Source organism: Oncorhynchus tshawytscha, linkage group LG18 (assembly GCF_018296145.1).
Source record: "Oncorhynchus tshawytscha isolate Ot180627B linkage group LG18, Otsh_v2.0, whole genome shotgun sequence".
Classification (NCBI taxonomy): Eukaryota; Metazoa; Chordata; class Actinopteri; order Salmoniformes; family Salmonidae; genus Oncorhynchus; species Oncorhynchus tshawytscha.
In genome coordinates this window covers 34,403,597-34,416,480 of record NC_056446.1, presented here as the reverse complement: position 1 = coordinate 34,416,480, position 12,884 = coordinate 34,403,597, and positions in this window count along the sequence as shown.

Genomic DNA, 12,884 nt, shown 5'->3' with positions numbered 1-12,884 from the left:
ACCTTCGCCAATAGAGGCCTCATCAACACCGAGAGAGAGAGAGAGAGATGATCATCCCAAATGGCACCCTATTCCCGTCTTCGTGCACTACATATGACCAGGGCCCGTAGGGCTTGAACACGACTTCGTTATTATCCCAAAATGACTTTGCAAATACAAAATACACACTTCCTGTGCACCGTTTTACTACAGATCTCTACAGAGGTCTTTTGTGGTGTAACAACATTTTAGTTCAGGAAGTGTCGTAGCCTCGTTCAGGTAAATGTGCAACACAAAACGCCTCAGTGGGAATCTGTGTTAAAATGGTGTATCTTTTGTATTTATAAAAACTATTTTGGGTGGTGTGAACGCAGAGTTTATTAACAGGCTTATTAACGGTTAGACAGAGCGTTGGGACTGTTGCAGGCCTACACGTTGGCTGCACTGTGACCAGTAGTCGACTAGGGACGGCCCATTGGATTCTCAACACTAGACACAACCCAGTAACAGGTCTCTGCATTACAATATGAAGCTAATATAACAGTGTTAACAGGTCTCTCTCTAAAGCAGTAAAACACTTTGTCTAAATTATGGATCATATCATGACAGTGCCAAAATATCCATTGAGACCTATGCCATCCATTTAGGCCTCTTGCTCCCAAATTCAGTTTTTGCTTTACCCTCTCTCTCTCTCTCTCTCTCTCTCTAAGACAGAGTCGAAGACACAATGCTCTGAGCACACAATTCATTAATCTATATTTCAGCAGCAAATGTATGTCTTGGACCCTGACCAACACTTATGCGTCTGTGTGCTTGGTCATTACTCATGACTGAGGTGTGTGGCCCTATTAAACCGAACAAACCCGAAGCGTGCTACCAGCATCCTGCCCGGACATCCCATCTAACCGCTGGGATTCACGGTTTAAAATGAGTTTCTTTCTTGTTTCCCAACTCCATACCCAGTGACTAGGTGGAGTGCTGTGGTCCTATAGCAGTGAGACTCATCAATCCTCACCTCTACAGCTCATTGTAAAGATTTCCTGTCTACATATGGGTTGTGTTCATTAGTCACCAAAAGGAAGAAAATGGACTGAAACAGGGAGGGACTACAAGGACATATAATGGTCAGTCAGGACTAAACCCAGTACAAAAACATGGGAGGGAACGAACGTCATATAAAACATATATATAATCACAAATGAATCAGATGTCATGCAGTAACAAACTAGAATCCTCCTAACTCAACTCCAAAAGACGTATTCTGAAACACAGATGGAAATGCAAAATAACGTCTCCGTCCTTTAACGTTGAGCAATAACGTCTCCTTTAACGTTGAGCAATAATGTCTCCTTTAACGTTGAGCAATAACGTCTCCTTTAACGTTGAGCAATAACGTCTCCTTTAACGTTGAGCAATAACGTCTCCGTCCTTTATCGTTGAGCAATAACGCCTCCTTTAACGTTGAGCAATAACGTCTCCTTTAACGTTGAGCAATAACGTCTCCGTCCTTTATCGTTGAGCAATAACGTCTACTTTAACGTTGAGCAATAACGTCTCCTTTAACGTTGAGCAATAACGTCTCCTTTAACGTTGAGCAATAACGTCTCCTTTAACGTTGAGCAATAACGTCTCCTTTAACGTTGAGCAATAACGTCTCCGCCCTTTATCGTTGAGCAATAACGTCTCCTTTAACGTTGAGCAATAACGTCTCCTCCTTTAATGTTGAGCAATAACGTCTCCGTCCTTTAACGTTGAGCAATAACGTCTCCGTCCTTTAACGTTGAGCAATAACGTCTCCGTCCTTTAACGTTGAGCAATAACGTCTCCGTCCTTCAAAGGACAGAGTGATTAACTAATATAGTCTGTGTAATAATCCAGGAAGGAAATAGTCCATAGAGACAATGACACTATAAATATGCCAGTTTATGTCAAATTGACATCAACATTTTCAAACTTTTGCATTTTAGCTAGCCCTAACCCTTTCCCTAACCTAACTATCCTAACCTGCTACAAAAAGTCCCTTTTTACATAAATTGTATTCTATCTAGTCAAAACCGCTAGGGAGCGACCGGGGTGGAGACTATGCACATCACAATGAACCATGGAACATGTTTTTTGTTGCAAAACTTAATAAAACGTTTTCTGTTTCCATGCCCTAATTTAAAACGACCCTGGAGACTCACACTGCAGTCTCTGAAATCTATTAATTCAGTGACATGGTCATTTCTCCCTGCATGTCGTATCTAAATGCTAAAATAGGAATGTCATAAACACAAATAAGAATTAATATGATGGTGCGTGTCTCTGGAAATCTATCTTTAATAAATCTGCTTTTCAGAATGGGTGACAATCACTGACCTCCAATTTTTTTGCAATTGCTTTTTAATGTAATCTAAATGGAAGGTTCACAGAGAGTTTTAGAAGACACATTAAATGAAACAGTATTCAGACCTTGTCTGGCTACCCAGACACATCACTCCGGACAAACGCCATGCCCACTCTAACGTTTCTTCTCCACGATGAATCTGGAATCGGGTTCCCCTGACGCTGCATTGCATCAACCAATGGTTGCTCAGATGTTGCATTGCATCAACCAATGGTTGCTCAGATGTTGCATTGCATCAACCAATGGTTGCTCAGATGTTGCATTGCATCAACCAATGGTTGCTCAGATGTTGCATTGCATCAACCAATGGTTGCTCAGATGTTGCATTGCATCAACCAATGGTTGCTCAGATGTTGCATTGCATCAACCAATGGTTGCTCAGATGTTGCATTGCATCAACCAATGGTTGCTCAGATGTTGCATTGCATCAACCAATGGTTGCTCAGATGTTGCATTGCATCAACCAATGGTTGCTCAGATGTTGCATTGAATCAACCAATGGTTGCTCAGATGTTGCATTGCATCAACCAATGGTTGCTCAGATGTTGCATTGCGTCAACCAATGGTTGCTCAGATGTTGCATTGCGTCAACCAATGGTTGCTCAGATGTTGCATTGCATCAACCAATGGTTGCTCAGATGTTGCATTGCATCAACCAATGGTTGCTGCCACGTCATCGACTGTGCAGTCAGGAACCAGATTGCTATAACATACTGTATGTTGTTGGCTGATATGTAAAACACATATTCAGGCGTTGTAAGATCTGTCATGTGTCAGAAACGTCTGAGCAGGGGAACACCACCTGAATTTGATCACCTCCCACCTGCATCTCGACCGTGAACACATTCAAGCCATTCTGATTGGTCACAGAAACCTTTGGGTGTGGCCAGAGCCAGGACACACGTGGGTAAAGCGGCGTTTCGGAAATAGTAATTAGCTTTGATGCTCTCGATTGGTTGGAGACAATCCATTCGCTAATGACTTGTTTTGTACAACGCTCCTCACTTTGACGTCAGCAGAAAGGACTTCTAGGACGGCAGTCTGACTGAATGGATCAGCAGAAAGGACTTCTAGGATGTCAGTCTGACAGAATGGATCAGGAGAAAGGACTTCTAGGACGGCAGTCTGACAGAATGGATCAGGAGAAAGGACTTCTAGGATGTCAGTCTGACAGAATGGATCAGGAGAAAGGACTTCTAGGATGTCAGTCTGACAGAATGGATCAGGAGAAAGGACTTCTAGGATGTCAGTCTGACAGAATGGATCAGGAGAAAGGACTTCTAGGATGTCAGTCTGACAGAATGGATCAGGAGAAAGGACTTCTAGGATGTCAGTCTGACTGAGTGGATCAGCAGAAAGGACTTCTAGGATGGCAGTCTGACTATATATGTACCAATGGATAGAGCAGGGGAATTAAATTCAGTACGAGTCATCAGGCAAATTCAGACCCAGAGACACTTAGGAGTTTTCCGAGGTAGTCGAGAGACATTTCCAGTTGAGATATTTAGCAGACACTCTTATCCAGAGAGACTTAAAAGGAGTTATTAGGGTTAAGTGCCTTGCTCAAGGGCTCATCAACATTTCTTACTTACTCAGCTCAGGGATTCGAACCAGTGACCTTTCAGGTACTGGCCCAACACTAGGCAGAAAGACTACCTTTCAGGTACTGGCCCAACACTAGCCAGAAAGACTACCTTTCAGGTACTGGCCCACTAGGCAGAAAGACTACCTTTCAGGTACTGGCCCAACACTAGCCAGAAAGACTACCTTCAGGTACTGGCCCAACACTAGGCAGAAAGACTACCTTTCAGGTACTGGCCCAACACTAGGCAGAAAGACTACCTTTCAGGTACTGGCCCAACACTAGGCAGAAAGACTACCTTTCAGGTACTGGCCCAACACTAGGCAGAAAGACTACCTTTCAGGTACTGGCCCAACACTAGGCAGAAAGACTACCTTTCAGGTACTGGCCCAACACTAGGCAGAAAGACTACCTTTCAGGTACTGGCCCAACACTAGGCAGAAAGACTACCTTTCAGGTACTGGCCCAACACTAGGCAGAAAGACTACCTTTCAGGTACTGGCCCAACACTAGGCAGAAAGACTACCTTTCAGGTACTGGCCCAACACTAGGCAGAAAGACTACCTTTCAGGTACTGGCCCAACACTAGGCAGAAAGACTACCTTTCAGGTACTGGCCCAACACTAGGCAGAAAGACTACCTTTCAGGTACTGGCCCAACACTAGGCAGAAAGACTACCTTTCAGGTACTGGCCCAACACTAGGCAGAAAGACTACCTTTCAGGTACTGGCCCAACACTAGGCAGAAAGACTACCTTTCAGGTACTGGCCCAACACTAGGCAGAAAGACTACCTTTCAGGTACTGGCCCAACACTAGGCAGAAAGACTACCTTTCAGGTACTGGCCCAACACTAGGCAGAAAGACTACCTTTCAGGTACTGGCCCAACACTAGGCAGAAAGACTACCTTTCAGGTACTGGCCCAACACTAGGCAGAAAGACTACCTTTCAGGTACTGGCCCAACACTAGGCAGAAAGACTACCTTTCAGGTACTGGCCCAACACTAGGCAGAAAGACTACCTTTCAGGTACTGGCCCAACACTAGGCAGAAAGACTACCTTTCAGGTACTGGCCCAACACTAGGCAGAAAGACTACCTTTCAGGTACTGGCCCAACACTAGGCAGAAAGACTACCTTTCAGGTACTGGCCCAACACTAGGCAGAAAGACTACCTTTCAGGTACTGGCCCAACACTAGGCAGAAAGACTACCTTTCAGGTACTGGCCCAACACTAGGCAGAAAGACTACCTTTCAGGTACTGGCCCAACACTAGGCAGAAAGACTACCTTTCAGGTACTGGCCCAACACTAGGCAGAAAGACTACCTTTCAGGTACTGGCCCAACACTAGGCAGAAAGACTACCTTTCAGGTACTGGCCCAACACTAGGCAGAAAGACTACCTTTCAGGTACTGGCCCAACACTAGGCAGAAAGACTACCTTTCAGGTACTGGCCCAACACTAGGCAGAAAGACTACCTTTCAGGTACTGGCCCAACACTAGGCAGAAAGACTACCTTTCAGGTACTGGCCCAACACTAGGCAGAAAGACTACCTTTCAGGTACTGGCCCAACACTAGGCAGAAAGACTACCTTTCAGGTACTGGCCCAACACTAGGCAGAAAGACTACCTTTCAGGTACTGGCCCAACACTAGGCAGAAAGACTACCTTTCAGGTACTGGCCCAACACTAGGCAGAAAGACTACCTTTCAGGTACTGGCCCAACACTAGGCAGAAAGACTACCTTTCAGGTACTGGCCCAACACTAGGCAGAAAGACTACCTTTCAGGTACTGGCCCAACACTAGGCAGAAAGACTACCTTTCAGGTACTGGCCCAACACTAGGCAGAAAGACTACCTTTCAGGTACTGGCCCAACACTAGGCAGAAAGACTACCTTTCAGGTACTGGCCCAACACTAGGCAGAAAGACTACCTTTCAGGTACTGGCCCAACACTAGGCAGAAAGACTACCTTTCAGGTACTGGCCCAACACTAGGCAGAAAGACTACCTTTCAGGTACTGGCCCAACACTAGGCAGAAAGACTACCTTTCAGGTACTGGCCCAACACTAGGCAGAAAGACTACCTTTCAGGTACTGGCCCAACACTAGGCAGAAAGACTACCTTTCAGGTACTGGCCCAACACTAGGCAGAAAGACTACCTTTCAGGTACTGGCCCAACACTAGGCAGAAAGACTACCTTTCAGGTACTGGCCCAACACTAGGCAGAAAGACTACCTTTCAGGTACTGGCCCAACACTAGGCAGAAAGACTACCTTTCAGGTACTGGCCCAACACTAGGCAGAAAGACTACCTTTCAGGTACTGGCCCAACACTAGGCAGAAAGACTACCTTTCAGGTACTGGCCCAACACTAGGCAGAAAGACTACCTTTCAGGTACTGGCCCAACACTAGGCAGAAAGACTACCTTTCAGGTACTGGCCCAACACTAGGCAGAAAGACTACCTTTCAGGTACTGGCCCAACACTAGGCAGAAAGACTACCTTTCAGGTACTGGCCCAACACTAGGCAGAAAGACTACCTTTCAGGTACTGGCCCAACACTAGGCAGAAAGACTACCTTTCAGGTACTGGCCCAACACTAGGCAGAAAGACTACCTTTCAGGTACTGGCCCAACACTAGGCAGAAAGACTACCTTTCAGGTACTGGCCCAACACTAGGCAGAAAGACTACCTTTCAGGTACTGGCCCAACACTAGGCAGAAAGACTACCTTTCAGGTACTGGCCCAACACTAGGCAGAAAGACTACCTTTCAGGTACTGGCCCAACACTAGGCAGAAAGACTACCTTTCAGGTACTGGCCCAACACTAGGCAGAAAGACTACCTTTCAGGTACTGGCCCAACACTAGGCAGAAAGACTACCTTTCAGGTACTGGCCCAACACTAGGCAGAAAGACTACCTTTCAGGTACTGGCCCAACACTAGGCAGAAAGACTACCTTTCAGGTACTGGCCCAACACTAGGCAGAAAGACTACCTTTCAGGTACTGGCCCAACACTAGGCAGAAAGACTACCTTTCAGGTACTGGCCCAACACTAGGCAGAAAGACTACCTTTCAGGTACTGGCCCAACACTAGGCAGAAAGACTACCTTTCAGGTACTGGCCCAACACTAGGCAGAAAGACTACCTTTCAGGTACTGGCCCAACACTAGGCAGAAAGACTACCTTTCAGGTACTGGCCCAACACTAGGCAGAAAGACTACCTTTCAGGTACTGGCCCAACACTAGGCAGAAAGACTACCTTTCAGGTACTGGCCCAACACTAGGCAGAAAGACTACCTTTCAGGTACTGGCCCAACACTAGGCAGAAAGACTACCTTTCAGGTACTGGCCCAACACTAGGCAGAAAGACTACCTTTCAGGTACTGGCCCAACACTAGGCAGAAAGACTACCTTTCAGGTACTGGCCCAACACTAGGCAGAAAGACTACCTTTCAGGTACTGGCCCAACACTAGGCAGAAAGACTACCTTTCAGGTACTGGCCCAACACTAGGCAGAAAGACTACCTTTCAGGTACTGGCCCAACACTAGGCAGAAAGACTACCTTTCAGGTACTGGCCCAACACTAGGCAGAAAGACTACCTTTCAGGTACTGGCCCAACACTAGGCAGAAAGACTACCTTTCAGGTACTGGCCCAACACTAGGCAGAAAGACTACCTTTCAGGTACTGGCCCAACACTAGGCAGAAAGACTACCTTTCACGTACTGGCCCAACACTAGGCAGAAAGACTACCTTTCAGGTACTGGCCCAACACTAGGCAGAAAGACTACCTTTCAGGTACTGGCCCAACACTAGGCAGAAAGACTACCTTTCAGGTACTGGCCCAACACTAGGCAGAAAGACTACCTTTCAGGTACTGGCCCAACACTAGGCAGAAAGACTACCTTTCAGGTACTGGCCCAACACTAGCCAGAAAGACTACCTTTCAGAATACTCAGTAAGATATTGGACTTTACTTGAATGTCAGAAAATAATAGTTCAAAGTCTGTTCTGTAAAATCATTTTTGGTTTGGTATTTACAATCTGTTCTGTAAAATCATTTTTGGTTTGGTATTTACAATCTGTTCTGTAAAATCATTTTTGGTTTGGTATTTACAATCTGTTCTGTAAAATCATTTTTGGTTTGGCATTTACAATCTGTTCTGTAAAATCATTTTTGGTTTGGTATTTACAATCTGTTCTGTAAAATCATTTTTGGTTTGGTATTTACAATCTGTTCTGTAAAATCATTTTTGGTTTGGTATTTACAATCTGTTCTGTAAAATCATTTTTGGTTTGGTATTTACAATCTGTTCTGTAAAATCATTTTTGGTTTGGTATTTACAATCTGTTCTGTAAAATCATTTTTGGTTTGGTATTTACAATCTGTTCTGTAAAATCATTTTTGGCATTTACAATCTGTTCCGTACGAATCTGTATAGAGCTTCAGATTTATAGAAAACCAGAAATATATTTAACACAAGGTGTCCTTTAAAAAAGAAACATCAGGATTGAGGAAAGATTCAAGATGCTTTTTTCTAAATATATTTATGTATATTTAATTTTGTTAAACAGATACCTGGAGGTTATGTGACACCTTCCCTTTATCTTGGTGACATCATTTTACAAGGTAAAACCAAGGAATTAGGTAATGTTGACATTAACTTTTTGTACATAGTTTCTCTGAGGCACTCAAAGTACACTACAACAGGCAACAGCAGCCCAGTATGCCCACCATCCATCACTTTGAGCAGAGCAATTTGCAGAAACAGCAGGACCATGTCAAAAATAACAGAGAACAAACAAAAACAAAATGTCCCCAAAATACTACCACAGAGCTGGCTGGAAGAACAACATTTTTCTCCAGAAGCGCAGTTGGATTGCTAGATCTATATAGGCCAAACTTCTAAACAGTCTAGGCCATTCTCTCAGGATTTAGACAGGAGACAAATAGGAGCGAGCGAGAGCAGAGAGAGATATTCATGAGATAAAGCAGTCCAAACGGAACGCTTGTTAGGGGCCATTGAGAAGAAGAGGATCTTCAGAGCACAAGATCACGGTAGAGAGAAGAGGGGACCAGAAGAGAGAGAGAGAGAGTGAGAAAAGCTTGTTAACAGTGAAATACTAGCCAAGCGACTGTCTCGTTAGAGGAAGACACATCACTGGCTACATTGGGTCATACATGCTGCAAGATCCAGATAGTCAGATCCCCTGACGTGATGCGCGTGGATGGAACAAGAGATGGTCACCCATCTTGGAGAAAAATATTAGATTTAACAAAGTTAATATTGAAATGGAAAGGTAGTTGGAATGGAAACGGAGCTATGCTTTGGCATTAGAGTTTCACTTAAAGGGATAGTCCAACCATATTACAAAAATTATATACTAGTTTCCTTACCCTTTAAGCAGTCTGTCCTTTTGTAATTCAGGATCCCTTTAAGTGAAACAAATAGTCTGCCAAAACTAAAAAAGTTTCCATTAGGTTAGTGTAAATCAATTGAAGTACACTGCTCAAAAAAATAAAGGGAACACTTAAACAACACAATGTAACTCCAAGTCAATCACACTTCTGTGAAATCAAACTGTCCACTTAGGAAGCAACACTGATTGACAATAAATTTCACATGCTGTTGTGCAAATGGAATAGACAACAGGTGGAAATTATAGGCAATTAGCAAGACACCCCCAATAAAGGAGTGGTTCTGCAGGTGATAACCACAGACCACTTCTCAGTTCCTATGCTTCCTGGCTGATGTTTTGGTCACTTTTGAATGCTGGCGGTGCTTTCACTCTAGTGGTAGCATGAGACGGAGTCTACAACCCACACAAGTGGCTCAGGTAGTGCAGCTCATCCAGGATGGCACATCAATGCGAGCTGTGGCAAGGTTTGTCTGTCAGCGTAGTGTCCAGAGCATAGAGGCACTCCAGGAGACAGGTCAGTACATCAGGAGACGTGGAGGAGGCCGTAGGAGGGCAACAACACAGCAGCAGGACCGCTACCTCCGCAAGGAGGAGCAGGAGGAGCACTGCCAGAGTCCTGCAAAATGACCTCCAGCAGGCCACAATTGTGCATGCGTCTGCTCAAACGGTCAGAAACAGACTCCATGAGGGTGGTATGAGGGACCGACGTCCACAGGTGGGGGTTGTGCTTACAGTCCAACACCATGCAGGACGTTTGGCATTTACCAGAGAACACCAAGATTGGCAAATTTGCCACTGGCGCCCTGTGCTATTCACAGATGAAAGCAGGTTCACACTGAGCACATGTGACAGATGTGACAGTCTGGAGACGTCTTGGAGAACGTTCTGCTGCCTGCAACATCCTCCAGCATGACCTGTTTTGCAGTGGGTCAGTCATGGTGTGGGGTGGCATTTCTTTGGGGGGCCGCACAGCCCTCCATGTGCTCGCCAGAGGTAGCCTGACTGACATTAGGTACCGAGATGAGATCCTCAGACCCCTTGTGAGACCATATGCTGGTGCGGTTGGCCCTGGGTTCCTCCTAATGCAAGACGATGCTAGACCTCATGTGTCTGGAGTGTGTCAGCAGTTCCTGCAAGAAGAAGGCATTGATGCTATGGACTGGCCCGCCCGTTCCCCAGACCTGAATCCAATTGAGCACATCTGGGACATCATGTCTCACTCCATCCACCAACGCCACGTTGCACCACAGACTGTCCAGGAGTTGGCGGATGCTTTAGTCCAGGTCTGGGAGGAGATCCCTCAGGAGACTGTCCGCCTCCTCATCAGGAGCATGCCCAGGCGTTGTAGGGAGGTCATACAGGCACGTGGAGGCCACACACACACACACACACACACTACTGAGCCTCATTTAGACTTTTAAGGACATTACATCAAAGTTGGATCAGCCTGTAGTGTGGTTTTCCACTTTAATTTTGTGTGACTCCAAATCCAGACCTCCATGGGTTGATCAATTTGATTTCCATTCATAATTTGTGTGATTTTGTTGTCAGCACATTCAACTATGTGAAGAAAAAAGTATTTAATAAGAATATTTAATTCATTCAGATCTAGGATGTGTTATTTTAGTGTTCCCTTTATTTTTTTGAGCAGTGTAGTTAAGTTATGGGAAAATGGAAGGCAGTGATGGTCAGGCAGCTCTTACATGATGCTCATGCTTCATTTCTGGACAGGACTGTCTTCAGTTAGACACCAGCAGGCCACTAGGTCTGAAATTACTATGCCTCGAGTGCTTCCTTCTGGGCAGGACTGTAAACCTCCTCGCTGGGTGAACCCAAGTACTGTAGCAGTTCACATGAAAATTCTGAAAGTTTGACTGCTGATATGTATTCAGTGAAAACTAAGTATGCTGCGATCAAATACTAGTTTCTACAAATGTCTGACCTGCTAGAGCTGCCCTGGTCAACTGTAATTTCTGTTATTGTGAAGTGGAAACGCCTCGGAGCAACAACGGCTCAGCTACGAAGTGGTAGGCCATACAAGCTCCCAGAACGGGACCGCCTGTCCTCGGAGCAACAACAGCTCAGCTACGAAGTGGTAGGCCATACAAGCTCCCAGAACGGGACCGCCTGTCCTCGGAGCAACAACAGCTCAGCTACGAAGTGGTAGGCCATACAAGCTCCCAGAACGGGACCGCCTGTCCTCGGAGCAACAACGGCTCAGCTACGAAGTGGTAGGCCATACAAGCGCACAGAACGGGACCGCCTGTCCTTGGAGCAACAACAGCTCAGCTAGGAAGTGGTAGGCCATACAAGCGCACAGAACGGGACCGCCTGTCCTCGGTTGCAACACTCATTACAGAGTTCCAAACAGCTTTGGGAAATTAGTTTCTATGGCTGAGCAGCCGCACACAAGCCTAAAATGACAAATGTGAGTTTGGTGGATGCTAGGAGAACGCTACCTGTCCAAATGCATAGTGCCAACTGTAAACTTATAGCTCCAAGATGGCGTAGCAGTAAGTCGCCCTGTCTCGTCGTGTCCCTTGTATATATCGTCTATTTTTCGTTTTTTACATATTTTTCTTCAAAAACATTTTGCTAAACCTAAGCTTCCAAATACTTCCATATACTCTCCTGCAACCCGCCTCACCCAATGTAGCTATTTTTCCTAAAGTATTTATATTTACTTCGGAACTGGAACCCCTCAACTGAAGCTAGCCGGCTAACCACCAGCTATGCTAGCGGTCTTCAGCTAACCGGTCATCAGCTAAGCTAACCTTTAGCTCGGAAAGCTCTCGCCAGCTCGAACAACGCGACTCTAACCAGAGCATAACGGACCTATTTATTTTTCATCCCCGGATTCATCCCTGGACTCCCACCGCAAATGGAACATTTCAGCTGGATCTTCACAACTAGCTATCTAGCTAAACCGCAACCCCGGATGATTACTCCTGGCTAGCGCTTCCACCCACTTAGCGTGAAGCTAGCCCGGCCAGCGCACTTGTACTACCACCGTAGCATACTCCTGGGCTACAATACCCGGGCCCACGACCGGTCTATCGATGTCACCGCATGAAGAGGAATAAACAGACTCACCCCATCGCGACGTCCCCTAAAGGCCAACTCTCTAGCCCTCGCTATCTCCCTGCTTGCTAAACTCGGCCTGCTAACTGCTAGCTTGTCTAGCCCCGGTCCGCTAACTGCTACCTTGTTTAGCCCGGGCCTACGAACTGTTAGCTTGTTAGCACAGGCCTGCTAACTGCTAGCTTGTCTAGCCCGGGCCTACGAACTGTTAGCTTGTTAGCACAGGCCTGCTAACCGTCTGAATCACCGCGTCCCAAACACTCACCGGACCCATATTTACTTTCTATCTCTTCTTGATTTTTAATCTGTTTATACCTTTCCGGAAACCTGCCTCACCCAATGTGATACGGAATCGCTATTATTTTTAATTTTTAGAACACACTCAAGAACCTCCAGAAGCTAACCAGCTAACTAGCTACAAGCTATTTAGTC